We start from the raw sequence: 14967 nt of genomic DNA, 5'->3' as shown, positions 1-14967 counted from the left end.
TTTTTTTTTTTTAAGAAATGAATTTTTGGATAAGAAGGAATCAAGAAGAATACAAGAATATTACTTGGGCTTCTATTATATTTATTGCTATTTACTGGCTTGCTATATGTTACTGCAATGAAAATAGGTGTGGCTTCTTCTTAGCTTTCATATCACATTTTACCAGAATTGAAAGCTATGTAATTTTTTTTAATTGCTAATTCTTCATAGTCAAGTTGGAATCTAAAAGTTAGGCTACCTCGCATATTTTTGCCAATCATAATTGCTTTGTGTTTGCAAATTAGGTGACAGTGCTATTGCTGATGCACAAAGATGGCCTGACTCCAGCTCCTTGTTCCATACTGTAATTGGCTTTGCAGTGCTAACAGAAGTGAAACATTCCTTTTGTCAGAAAAAGCAGGAGCTACTACTCAAAGACACACAAAGAGCAGATAGATTTTGCAGGAATGTGACATTTCAACTGAGTTGTTTTTTGGAGCATAACTGCCACTTTAAAAGAAATAATAAAAAAAGTTTGGAATAACTCTGCCCTAAAGGAAAAATTATACAGAAACTTAACCAGTTTACCAACTTACATTTTTGTAAAACGACAAGAAAATAAAAGTATTTCACTTGAGAGAGGTTTGTTGGAGTGTATTGCCTATCCCTGAAGTATAAGCTTTCTTTTACAGGAAACACAAAGAATTTCCTCCAAAATGATTTACAGAACTATTTCTTAATGTTTGTAATTCAACCTCACTTCCACTTCATGAGCAGAGAGAATTCAAGTTGTTGGCCTCTAGCAGACTTGTGATCCACATCTGCTGGAACTGTCAGGGGCACCAGCTGGGAGAGGTTGGGGAAGGACTGAGATTTTCACCTTCAGACTAATAGCAATGAAAAATAAAAGTCATGATGGCTGTCTCACCTTTACACTGGGAGGTTTTGTAGGTTATTTATTCTGTCTTGCGAGGGACAAGGACACACTGATTTTAAATCACCACAATATGTAGTGTTATTTACCACCTTACATTATGTATATTATTATATATTCCAAATGTAAACAATAAACAATATTTTTAGTGCATCATAGATTCATAGAATCATAGAATGGCCTGGGTTGAATAGGACCTCAAAGATCATCTAGTTTCAACCCCCCTGCCCTGGACACTGTTGCCAACCACCAGATCAGGCTGCCAGAGCCACATCCAGCCTGACCTTGAATGCCTCCAGTGATGGGGCATCCACAACCTCCTTGGGCAACCTGTTCCAATGTGTCACTACCTTCTGTGAAAAACTTCCTCCTAATATCTAAGGTAAACCTCCCCTGTCTTCTTTTAAAACCATTCCCCCTTGTCCTATCACTATCAAACCATGTGAACAGTCATTCCCCATTGTTTATATGCTTCCTTCAAGTACCTTCCAGTATCAGATACCACCTGAGATAAAATCAAAGAAATACAACCATAAATGAAAATCACTGATAATTTTTTAACTTAATTAATATTTCATGATAAAGGTTTTACAAATTTAATTAAAAGTTCAACCCAGATTTTTACTTGGCATGTTTTCTATAGAATTGCTTTTTAAAGTCTGATGATATTGAGAAAGACCCTTTATATTATAAATGCAATTCATACACATCTCTGACGTGATAAAACACCTAGTAGTGCACATGACCACAATTCATTCAGGTATTTTATCCTTTTACTACATGTTGACTAGATAGCATGGATTTGGATTGCTCTCTATGCTTATGCAGCAGTATTGAAGGATAATGCAAGCTTTTAAGTCAAACTGTCTTATCATAAAATACAACACAAATTAAAATATATTGTGATTGACAATGCTTTCTAAAGGATTTTGAGATAATACTGTGGCCATTAGAGTGACCTTTAATACTGTATGCTGTTCCGGGCTCCACAATATAACAAGGATGCTTAAGGTGCTTGAAGGCATCCAGAGGAGACAACAGAGATCGTAACAAGGCTGGAAGGCATGTCTTGTGAGGAGAGGTTGAGGACGCCTGGGTTGCCTTGTCTCAAGAAGAGGTACCAAGAGGCAGCATTATTGTTCTCTGCAGCTCTTTCCAAGGAGGGCAAGCATAGTGAGGTGCCAGGCTCTGCTCATGGGAACTGACAGCAAGATGGGAATGGCACAGAACTGCTGGACTGTGGGAAGGTTCAGACTGGCTGTTAGGAAACATTAATTTACTGTGAGTGTTACCAAACACTGGACGTCTTCCTGGAGAAATGTTTGATGCTCCATGCCTATCAGTGTTCAAGATGCATTTGGACTATGCCCTCAGTATCCTTTAACTTTTAGTTGGCTCTGAAGTCATCATGAGGCAGCTGGACTACAAGCTCCTTGAAGATCCCTTCCAATTGAACTACCCTAACTTCTAAAAACAATAAAGGTGTTTAATTTGGGAAACAACTTATGTCGATACTTACCTGGTGACAGTCTGGTATTTGTGACCAAGTACTTAAAAAGATGAAGGCTGTTATTCAAACTATCTGTTCCAGTAGTCCCAACCAAGTTTATCAGAAACCAGAGTAAAAGTGGCATAGGAATGACAACTATCCTGGCAAAAATGAATGTCTCTACCAAATGACAACATATGCCAACATCTGTGGAAAAGTGACAATCTCACGATAAAGTTAGAAAAATATTTGAATGTGAAGAACACCTTTTATTGGTTTTGTCATCCTGAACAAGCTACAGTATAAGTCTTCATCTTATGTGACTTGTTATGTACTTGAACATGTATTCCTTGTTTGGATATACTATTAGTACTTTGTACTTCAGCTTACACTTTAATATTAAAGTTGAATATATAAAGAAATACTTGGAGATAATAGGATAAGCAGTCAGTAACAGCCCGATTCTCCTCTCTTGCACATTAAATGACAAATAATTTCACTGAAATGTGTACAATATCACTTGTGTAAACATGTGTTTAGTAGGAAAATTAAGCTCTCCAGTGTTTGCATTGTTATTTGCAAGACAGTCTTTTCTACTTTATGCATGCAATTACTTCCCATATACTATTTTGTTTCTTCTTTTTCAGGACTTGAATGGAAAATACAGAAAATTGTGTGATCACACAATCAAATGGTGTGCTCACTTTGGAGCACCCAAAGTGCAGTGCTACTAAAAAAGGTTTGAATTTAAAATCTCAAGGATTTGCGAATGAAATGGATGAACATTTGGAAGATATTATTAGTCAGCTCTTGGAAAGTTCTACAGAGACGTGACATACCTCTTACCAGAGGTAACTCCCATCTTGTTTCAGTGTGGAACAATCTGACATTTTCTCAGTATTTTTTTCTGTACTTCAAAGGCAAACATAATTGCAATTAATCTATTGTACAAAATGTGCTATTTGGAGACAAGTTTGTTTCCATTTTGGGCACTCTGCTAACTCTTCATTTCCTTTCAGTTAATCCAAAAATTCTCTTACTCCACCCTTACTCTGATGAAGTAATGGCTGCTCAACTATCTTCAGTGGCAAAATAGATCTGTGATGTGTAAATCCAGAACAATGACTTTTGTCTGTGTTTACAGGAATGTCTGAAAAGACAATAGAAAGAAAAGATAGAAGTGCTACTGTTGAAGTGGAGGGTGTTCTGCTGGGTTCACAGTTCTGTCCTTTACTATTGTGCAGGTGGGATATAGTGCTATTGCATGGGCCTGTCTCATTCTTTAGCAATCTTGTGCATAGAGTGTAATGAGATGAAAACAGATCCTTCAGTGCTTCTGTGTGAGGTGAAAGTTTGCTTTTGAGTAGTTGTGAACACTGCTTGAGTCTACAGTGTGTATTAAAAAAAAACACAAAACAAACAGGGAGTTTGCAACTGGAGGAAACGAGGTCTCAATGTAATTTGAGACAAATATATTGTCATTTGAAACTTTCTATGCTCTGTTGTTTACCACATGATGCTACAAGAGATTTCCCTCTGTGACTAGGAGCACATCCAAGGCACAGCCAGGCCTTACTTAGCAGGTGTTTGCCACATGCTGTTGTGATGGCTAGGATTAGTTGGGTAACAGTGAACAAACATCTGTCTTGTATTATTCATACAGACTTAGTTTCAATTCATATCAATGTTTCTATCAGTATGTGACGGTTGATTTGATCCTCCAAAGTTCAGTACTAGGTCTGTTGGTAATGGATCCACTAAATGTATCTTTCTATTCAAAGATGTAGTTTCTTTGCAGTGGTGATGACAGGACTTGCAGGTCATCTGAACATGAAGAAAGGGGAACTTTCCCAATCATCATGTGTGAGGGTTGTTTCCTAACCATTATGTATTCTAACTATACAAAGCAAATAAATCTTCAGAACATATCTAACCCCAAAGCAAATCTTACTATAGTAAATTCCAGTGGGAAATTAAAATATCAGGAAACAATGTTTATTTTCAAATGTTTTGCCAGCTGCAGAAAGGAGTCCAGTACGTAGAACAGACATAGCCTGTTTGGTTGTTTCCTCTCCTGTGGCCAGATTTCTCTTGCTAGTCCTCTCAGTCCTCTTTTAGAATATTTATTCTCCCTTGCATGCTGACTGGCAAATAGCAATCCAGGGAAATAAAATATGTGGGAGACATTTCCTGATGTTTCATTGACCATTAGGAAAGAAAAAAACAGCTGAAGTTACAAAGTGTGTAAACCTGTTATTTATGAAGTAAAGAGCAGTGTGATGCAGAAAAGGTAATTAACCCTGAGGAAAAGTTTCCATATGAGAAAAAAAGTAAGAAACAAGGCCATTTTCAGGGCATTACTCCACTTTCAAAGACTTTCTTCTCTGACTTTTTCCATGCCTTATTTCAGTTCTCCTTAGAGAATTGTTCTGGAGTTCAATACTCCAGAACTTCTTCAATATATATTGAGAAACCAAAGGAGATTGGTTGATTGGTTGCTGGGCCAAGTTTACTGTGATCAATCAACACCTTTCTTTAACTCTTACACAACCCTGTTGTGTTTTGTCTTTTCACGAAACAGGATGAGAAAGTTAATAAAATCTTTAAAATCTGGAAAAAGTCTCTGTATCCATGATTTCTTCTGGAAATGCAGTGTGGTGGGATGCAAACTGAGAAGATTTCTAGAGGATATAAAGAGTAACTTATAAAAAAAGTTAATGTTTTTTATAAAGTTAATGGTTTGACCAATCAAAGAGGAGACATGGCTTGGCTCTTGTGAGGCCCCATCTGCATCCAGGCCTGGGCCCCACAGTACAGGAAGGATGTGTAGCTCTTGGAGAGCCCAGAAGAATGCCACTAAGATGATCAGAGGGCTGGAGCACCTCTCTTATGAGGAACGGTTGAGGAAACTGGGCTTGTTTAGCTCAGAGAAGAAAAGGCTGCAAGGAGACCTCATTGCAGCCTTCAAGTACTTGAAGGGAGCATATAAACAGGAGGGGGAATGGCTGTTTACAAGGTTGGATCTGCTGTGCATCAGCAGCTGGGAGAGAGGCATGAGTAATGTGAGAGAAGGAGCCCTCTAGGCACTAGGGTCAGTGAAGAAGGAGAGCAGAAAGTGCTCAAGGTATGCAGCAGAAGTTCCCTGCAACTCAGAAGAGGCTACAATGGAGAAGGCTGTTTCTTATTGCCCACGGGCACCACGCAGAGCCACCTGAAGCCATGGAGGAGCCCACAGTGCAGCAATGGATGTGGCCTGAAGGAGGCTGCTGCCCATGGAGGGTACCCGTGGGAACAGCCTTGGGCAAGAGTGGAGTCTGCAGTGGAACAGGAAGCCCGGGGGAGCTGCTGTCTGTGGTGAACCGTGTGGACCAGCACCAGAAGAGTGGCCCTGTGAGTATGAAACTGTGTTGGAGCTGTGCTTGGAGATCTGTAGTGTGTGGGAAGTCCATGGGGATCAGTTCAAGATGAACGGCATCCTGTGGGAAATACATGGAGCAGGGGCAGATTGATTCCTAGCACTGAAGTGGTGTTAAACCACCAAAACATTTAGTATTGGTATTGACTCACCTTGAAAGTTGCATGCAGACTAGGTCTCCACAATATAAAAAAGATGTTAAGGTACTTGAAAGCTTTGAGAGGAGACAGCTGAGCTGGTAACAGGTCTAAAAAGCATGTCTGGTGAGGAAAGGCTGAGGACACCTGGTAGGCTAGCCTGGAGCAGAAGAGGCTAAAGTGTGATTTTATGAAATATTTATTTACTGTGTTATCAAATACTGGCACAGGCTTCCTGGAGAGGTGGTTGATGACTCATGCCTGTCAAGAGTCATTCAAGAGGCATTTGGACAGTGTCCTCAATATGCTTTAACTTTCAGATAGCCCAGAGAGGTCAGGCAGTTGGACTAGATAATTTTGAAGGTTCCTTCCAACTTCTTATGTGCTCCATTTTCAACTCCAATTATATTATACCGCAGAAGATGAAAGAGATTGAAAACTAGGCGGTGTTCTAATTATGGGTAGCTCCTTAATTCTACTCTATGGTTTCTTTTAATATGAGACCATGATTTAGGTGTTCTTAAACAGATGAATCAACTGAAAATGCTTTCTATTGCACACTGAGGATTGAAAAAAAAAAAGGTGTTTGTGTTACTTTGAGTAATTTTTACAGCACTTTACTGTGATTCCTTGGCATTTAGTACATATTGTTTTTTTCTGAATATTAATACAATACTGAAGTAATAATAAGATATACACAACATCTCTTTTGTGGATATTTTCTGTTACAGGCAGACTAGGCTCAGCGAGATATTTTTGTATTTTATCCAGAACTAGATATGAGTAAGTTGTAAATGGTGTTCATGAGACAAGCAGTTGTGGAGACAGATTATGTTTGCAGCCATCTGCTTTTCTTCTGTGTCCAGAGCTGTGTAAGAATTATACGTAACAAAGGAGTCAAACTACTGTAGATGACATAACACTCATTGAAAGAATTTTTTTTTCATAATCAGAGTGTTTGGAAATGACCTAGCCTTATGAGCTGTTGCAGATACGTCTCACGTGGCTTGAAATCTCCTTCCCCACATCAGCTACTGAGTTGTAGAGGATAGATCTTTCATAGCAGAATATGCAACATGCTTTGTAGTCTTTCATACCAAGACCTGGGTGGCCTTACTCAGTCAGTTGCATAGAGTTGAAATAAATTCTTTCTACCTCTACAGGTTAGTAAGAATTGAGTTATTTATTTGTGGATCTGACAAGGACAATAATAAATGATTTGGTGAGAATGAGCAGTAGCCTTTATGCATAAATATTTTCAAGGTCTTGTCAAAATTGTAAACTTTCTTCAAGAAAATATTTGTCCAAAGAAGTTAGATCATCTTGTTACATAAAGCTTGTAGCACGTAGGAAATTTGGTGATGAGTAGTAGTTAAATGAGAACAGATTGTTAAGACAAGTCTGTAATCAGATAGCGAGACTCCAGAACAGGGTAAAGTGTAAGTGGCTAAATAAATAAATAATTATGTATTGAAGTTTTGATCTTGTTCAGTGCTGAACCCTGACAATTAAAAAATAAGGCACTTGATTGTCTGATCAAAGCTTGTTAAAACTCACTGATATTAAACCTTTCCATGGTATCACCATGAATCACATAATCAACATAAAACTCATAGGATTCATATGAAAACTAAAATACTTTGAAACTCTTGCAAAACAAATGGGAATGATTTAAAGTAAACCACTTATTTCTACTGATTTTTAATGCCTTATACTTACTTCTCTAAGACTCTGTCTTAGTTTTGCTGAAACTATTTTTCTTCAAAATGGCTGGTACAGTGCCATGGTTTGGATTTAAAATTAGAATAATATTGATCACAGATCGATGTGTTAGCTGTTTCTTTGTGCTGCAGAGACAAGAATGTTTCAGTTTCTCACACTGCCCAGCCAGTAAGGGGCTAGGGTTGCACAAGGAGCTGGCCGGAGACAGAACCAGAATAGCTGACCCAAACTGCTCAAAGGGATAGTCAATAACATATGATGCTGATGTCATGCTGAACAATAATATTGACAGTTGGTATTGGGACACTGCTTAAGGACTGGCTTGGCACTGATTGGTAGGTGGACAGCAGTTGCATTATACATCATTTGTACATCTTCATATTATTTTCCCTTCCTTTTCTGTCCTATTAAATTGTCTTTATCCCAACTCCCAGATTTATCTTTCTTTTTCCCCAGTTCTCTCCTGTGTCTTTAGGCATGAGTGAATGGCTGTGTGGTTGCTTAGCTGCCTGCCAGGTTAAGCCATAACAGTCCTTTTGGCATCCTTTTGGTACCCAAAAAGTTGAGATAACGAGAGTTCCAATTAGATTCTGCATAACAGTGTTATAAAAAATTTACTATAAGCATTATATTAATTTAATTGTTGCTGATCACAATGCTAGTTTATTTGTTTATGGAGTTGTTTTATTTGCTTTTAGAGTTGTTTTTCTTAAATCTTTTCCTGTTTATCATCTCTAGGGACTGAGCTCAGTTTGTTTAAGGTTTTCCAGTTCGTGCAGAGCATTTTCTCATGTTACACTGATTATGTAGATAATCTAGTATTTGTAAGCAGTACAGCCATCATTTTCACACTTCAGGAAACTTACCATGGAAACAATTAACAAATATAATCTTTATGCCAGATAAATGAAAGTACTTCTTGAAAATTTTGAATATTCTTGGGATGTTCAAATCAGCATGATCCTGTTGCTATGTCTCCTACACATGTCTAACTCCTACACAGTTTTTAAAGATATCGCCCAGACACCTTCTCTGAGGCAGAATATTACATATTATCTGAGGCAGTAATTACAGGCAATATAGAAGAAAAAGTATTTGAGGAAGAGAAAAATATCTTAAAGCCGGTTTTGCTGTAAAGCAAACTTAGGTGAAGGAACCTGAACTGGAAATCCATTTTTTAGGAATAAAATGGCAAGATGGCCATTGTTAGATCTCCATGATTGTGGTCGACAAAACAGCAGCTCTGTCTCTGCCAACTAGCAAATAGGAACAACATTTCCTAGACGTTGTGGGTCTTTGGAGAATGCATACTCCTGAATGTAAGTCCTCCCTGTCAAGAGAACCAGAGAAAGAATGATTTCACATGAAGCTCTGAGCAACAATAAGACTGTGAACAAAATAAACAGAAAACAGTTCCTGCAGTAGCACATGGGCTGGTCCAGACATGACAAGATTTAAAAGACATGCTCCACACTGCGGACAGGGAGAATGGCCTCATTTGTCATGTAGATGCCCACATACCCAAGAGCTGAGCCTCCAAAAATATCAAAACAACCAGGAGGTGCAACAGGCTGCTTGGATTGAAATGGCTCAAGTAGATCTGGATTGGCAACATAGGGGTTAATATCTCTGTCTCAGTAGACACCTCGGTCCATCACGGGTCCAGCATATAGATGGGCCGAGGGCTGGATTTGACCACACTTACTGTTACAGGCTAAATTAATGAATGCTTACCTCTGGTGGATCCAGGAGCGGCTACAGCATGCAAGCAATCCAACACTGTGTGCCATTTATCCTGGCCTGAAGGACTGTTATGACAGAAGGAGTCCAAAGTCCTGGGCTATATAAACCCAATGAACATTTTAGAAGGATGGCCTATGAACTAAGGGAATGACCTATGTGTGTATTTATCAAAAGACAGGAAATGTGATCAATTGGAGTGCATGGGAAGGTGGGACCTGAGCATGACGTAAGTAGAAAGAAATAGTGTAAATAGCAAGGTGGATATTGTCCTGAGATAATTTTTGCTGTCCCTTGTATTTAGGAGAAAAACAGTATTTATAATACTCTAATGTTTCAAGTTGTTATGGATCAGTTCTTACACAGAGCCAAGGACATTTCGGCTTCTTACATTGCCAGTGAGGAGCTGGGTGTGCAGAAGAAGCTGAGAAAAACAGAACCAGGAAAGCTGACCAAAGTTGGCCAACAGGATAGTCTATGCTACATGGTGTCATGCTGAATAATAAATCTGGGGGGAAATTTGTCCCCCCATTGCCTGTGGAATGGCTGAAATTTGGTCAGCAGGGTGCACTACACCTGTCGAAGCATAATGCAGGTGTCCTAAGGCGAGCTCAGGGAGGCCAGAAACCTCCTGTGGAGCAGAAGGGCAAAAGCTCACTTGATCTTGATTTTTTGTACAAATACAGACTGTGAAAGTGGGGCCTCACAATCCTTCTGACTTTTTGGATTTTGTGTAATCGCATTGTGAATTGTTTATATATATTAAAATCTTGTTATATGTATATGCAAAGAAACTGGTATTATTTTTGTTTTCGCTTCCTTTCCTGTCCTCTTAAACTATCTATCTCAACACATGAATTTTACTTTTTCTCGACTATATCCTCCATAATGTTCAGGGCAGAGTGGTGAGCAAAAAGCTGTGTGGTTAACTGTTTCAATAGATGCCTTCAGAAAATTTTGAGACATATTATTTTTGCATTAGCTTTTTATAATCTCACATTAGTTGTATTATTTTCTAATATATTCCATAAAAATATATATTTTTGCTTCTTAAAATCTTCAAAAAGTAATGGCATTGATATTTAGTTCAGGCTGGCTTTGTTCACAATATTAAATCACTGTTCAAAACATGCTCCATCCTCAAACATATATTCCTTTCTTGAAAATGGTATTATTTATCCTTGGTACATTTGTGGGGTGTTTTAAATGAATTAATGTCTATTAATGTCTAATTAATGTTTAACTAATGATTACTGGTTAGATAGCACATGTATATGTTTTTAAATTCTGCTGTGCTGCGTGACCAAGAGAGGGGAAATCAGCTAAACAAGAAGTGGAGCATATACTTCTTGATAAAGGCTAAATCATAGAATCATAAATCATAAATCATAGAATTGCTTAGGTTGGAAGAGACCTCAGTGATAATTCCAGGTTCCTCTGGATGACACCCTCACCTTCTATGCTGCCAATTGCACCACTCATCTTAGTGTCATCTGCAAACTTGCTGAAGGCACACTTAGTCCCATCCTCTAAGTCATTGATAAAAGTGTTAAAATGTACCAGTCCCAAGATGGGCCCCTAAGAGACACCACTATCAGCAGCCTCCATCTGGATATAGAGCCATTGACAGCAGCCCTCTGGTTGCAACCATCCAACCTATTCATTTTCCATCAAATAGTGCATCCTTCTAATCTGTATCTCTCCAATGTAGAGATAAGGACATGTTGTAAGACCATGTAAAAAAATTTGAAGAAGTCCAGGATAGGCTGCTGATACACAAAGTCAGGGACATGTTGTAAGACCATGTTGAAAAATTTGAAGAAGTCCAGGATAGGCTGCTGATACGCAAAGTCAGCTATTTTATGACTTTCTCCTTTCCTATCCTCTTGTTTCATACTGTGGTGACAGGGATTGCCTTCTTGTTGAAGCATTAAGTAGTTCAAACAAAGTCTTCATTCATGACTGATGATCCTAAGCATTTTAGTAATAGAAGTTATAATAAATGTTTGTAATGAGAGAAACTGTGTAGTGTTTATGAAACATATATATTTGGAACTGTCTTAGTTTCACAGAATCACAGAATTGTAGGGGTTGGAAGGGACCTCCAGAGATCATCGAGTCCAACCCCCTGCCAAAGCAGGTTCCCTACAGCAGGTCGCACAGGTAGGCATCCAGGCAGGTCTTGAACATCTCCAGAGACTCCACCACCTCCCTGGGCAGCCTGTTCCAGTGCTCCGTCACCTCACTGTAAAGAAGTTCTTGCGCACATTTGTGCGGAACTTCCTATGCTGCAGTTTCCAGCCGTTTCCCCTTGTCCTGTCTCCACTCACCACTGAAAACAGTCTGGCCTCGCCATTCTGCCCCCCACACCTCAGATATTTATAGACCTGGATCAGGTCCCCTCTCAGTCTCCTTTTCTCGAGGCTGAACAGACCCAGATCACTCAGCCTTTCTTCACAGGAGAGATGCTCCAGGCCCTTCACCATCTTTGTGGCCCTCCGCTGGACTCTTTCCAAGAGATCCCTGTCTTTTTTGTACTGGGGAGCCCAGAACTGGACGCAGTAAATCCAGTTTCAGCTGGAGTGGAAGTGTTTTCTTCAGTTCTTTTTTCTTTGAGTCTGATATGATATTCTAGGAGAAAAACAATGTTGATAACATACCGATGTTTATTATTTTTTTCTGAACAGTGTTGTACTAAGCCAGGGCCATTTGCAAAGGGGCCAAGAAGCTGAGAGGAAATGGAATTGGAACAGCTGATTGAAATTGGCCAAAGGGGTATACCATACCGTACCGTACCGTACCATACCATACCATACCATACCATCATTCAGAAAAAGTTTTGAAGAGGGTGAGAGTTGATCTTTTTCTCTTCAGCTTCTTGGGTTCTGCTTGGGGTGTTAGCTGGAATCAGGGATAAAATAAATCCCTTCCTTTCCATTTAGTGGGCCTGGAAAGTGCTTTTCACATAGACATACTGTGGGTGAGCAATTGCTTGTTCACTTGTTATATACATTCATATATACATATATATGTATATAGTCATACATACTATACATATACATATACATATACATATACATATACATATGCATATGCACATGCACGTACACATATATATACATATATAAATGGTTTTATCTCAACCCATGAGCACTATTTTTTTTTCCGCTCAGATTCTTTCCCTTATCCCACTGGGAAGGGACAAGTGAGTGAATGACTGTGTGGTGCTCAGCCACATGCTGAGTTAAACCACAACAGGAACACATGCTGAAGTTTTGTGTCTTTGTTTCAATCAAGGAGTACACATAAATAAATAGTAATTCCACTGAACTCTACTGTCAATCTTAAGAGTAATTCCATTCAGATCCATGCAGTCACATCAGCATGAAATATTTTCTTTATATACTCCTTTGGTGTACTCCTAAAATGCCTAAAAAATATATCCTACTGTGTCTTTGCTGGTGAAAAAGGCAGAAAAAAATCCCCCTCCAATTTTAAATTGGATCAAGAGCTCATAAATCACTCTACTTTGGAAGAATTAGCAAATTGTTCAACTAACATACACTACTTAGAGCAATCAGTCTCTTTAATCTCCATTCTCTGTCATAGAAGCATGTTATCATTTTTTTATTACAGTTTCATGATAAAATACTTGTGCTGAGCCATCTTGCTTCAGAAAACATATGTACAATGATTTTGTGTTGATTAGTGATGATTGCTTGTTATGGTTGACTTCACAGGTTGGTGATTTTTGGCTTTAATCTCGAAATAGACAGCAGTTTTGAAGAAATTATTTTAATTTCTTACCTTTATCACAACCATCTGATGGTCTCAGTTACCCTTATTCTATCAGCTTGCAACTTTCATTGCAGAAAGAAAAGAACACTAAATCCTGGATGAGCTCAAGGGAATTAGTTGAATTAATTGAATCAGTTGAATTAATTTGATGCAACTATTTAAGGATCGATTCAACCTTTTTTTTTGTATTCAGAGAAAAACGTGACATGTGTATTTTCAAATGATCTCTTTCTCATCTCATAGAAAAGGCAGCCAGCAGTTAAGTACTATTTTTTTTTTTGTCCTGCTTGGTATTTTCATCATGGCTGTGTTTGCAGGCAGATATAGTCAGGAGCACTATTTGAGTCTTGCAGCTTGCATGGGCTGTTAAGATATCTTTCAGTTATCTTTGATAGCATAACAAGTTGTGTTAGACTATCATTTTTCTGGGCGCAAAGTCTCTTTTCAGGCTCTGATTCATTTCTTTGTAGATTCAAAGCCGCTATTGTAGTGCTCAGAGCCTCCTTTGGAGTGCCCAGTGCTTCCCCTATAGGACCAAAGGTTCTGTTTTGGGCTCAAAGAATCATTCTTGGGGTCCGAAGGCCAACCAAAAGAGTCTAGAGACCCTTTTCTCAGATTCCAAAGCCGAACTTTTGTGGTCATTCTCTCATTTTCAGGTTCCAAGTTGCTTTTCCAGGGCCCAGTGTCACAGGTTGGTGTTCAGAAAGTCATTGTCAGGCTGCAAATCCTCACTAGAGCATCCAGAGCCTCATTTGAATATTCATAGTTGAAAAGGCACACGTTTCAGGGCACAAATATCACCTAAAACTCTAAACTCTCTTTTGGCAGCTTGAAAGCATAACAATAGGAAGAAGAATCTTAATTTTACAGGTTTCAGCAATTGCATAGTAGTTGTGCAGCACATTGGCCTGGCGCTGGGATAAAATAAACCCCTTCCTTTCCATTTAGTGGGTCTGGAAAGTGCTTTTCACATAGACATCCTGTGGGATCCATGAACCCTGGAAAGCATTGAGGAAGGCAGTGAATAAACCTCTGAGCCAGGTGGCAACACAGCAGCTGTGGGCAGAGGTGAGGAGCCCCTCACTCAAGCTCTGTGCAGTGCATCCGGACAATTAAAAGAGCTAGGCAATCACCAACCGTATGAAGTTTAAGAAGAGCAAGTGCCGGATTCTGAACCTGCAAAGAGAAAACCGAGGCTATATGTACAGACTGGGGGATGAGACTCTGGATAGCAATCCCAGTGAAAGGGATTTGGCTGTCTTGATCAAGAATAACTTGAACATGAGTCAGCAGAATGCTCAGGCAGCCAGGAAGACCAACCATATCCTGGTGAGCATCGGACTAAGCACTGGTGAGGGAAGGGGCTGCCCTGCTCTGCACTGCGTTAGTGAGGCCATACTTCCAGTAATGGGTGCAGACTTGGGTGCCACAATACAAGAGGGGATAAAACTACTAAAGAGTGTCTAGAGAATAGCTACAGAGATGTTGAAAGGTCTGGAGGGGAAGACATATGAGGAGCAGTCCCTTAGTTTGTTCAACCTGAGGAGGAGAAGACTGAGAGGAGACCCTGTTGTGGCCAGCAGCTCCTCACAGAGGAGCAGCGCAGATCTCTGGAGACAGTGGCAGGACCCAAGGGAATGGCATGGAGCTACAACAGGGGGAGGTCATGTTGTATATCAGGAAAAGGTTCTTCACCCAGGTAGTGGTAATGGCATGGAGGTTCAAGAGACATTTAGACATATGGTCTGATTTT

This window comes from Centrocercus urophasianus, unplaced genomic scaffold (assembly GCF_019232065.1).
Source record: "Centrocercus urophasianus isolate 14NV4802_14NV808 unplaced genomic scaffold, USGS_Curo_1.0 seq_25, whole genome shotgun sequence".
In the NCBI taxonomy this organism is placed as follows: Eukaryota; Metazoa; Chordata; class Aves; order Galliformes; family Phasianidae; genus Centrocercus; species Centrocercus urophasianus.
Note: the sequence above shows the minus strand (reverse complement) of the source record.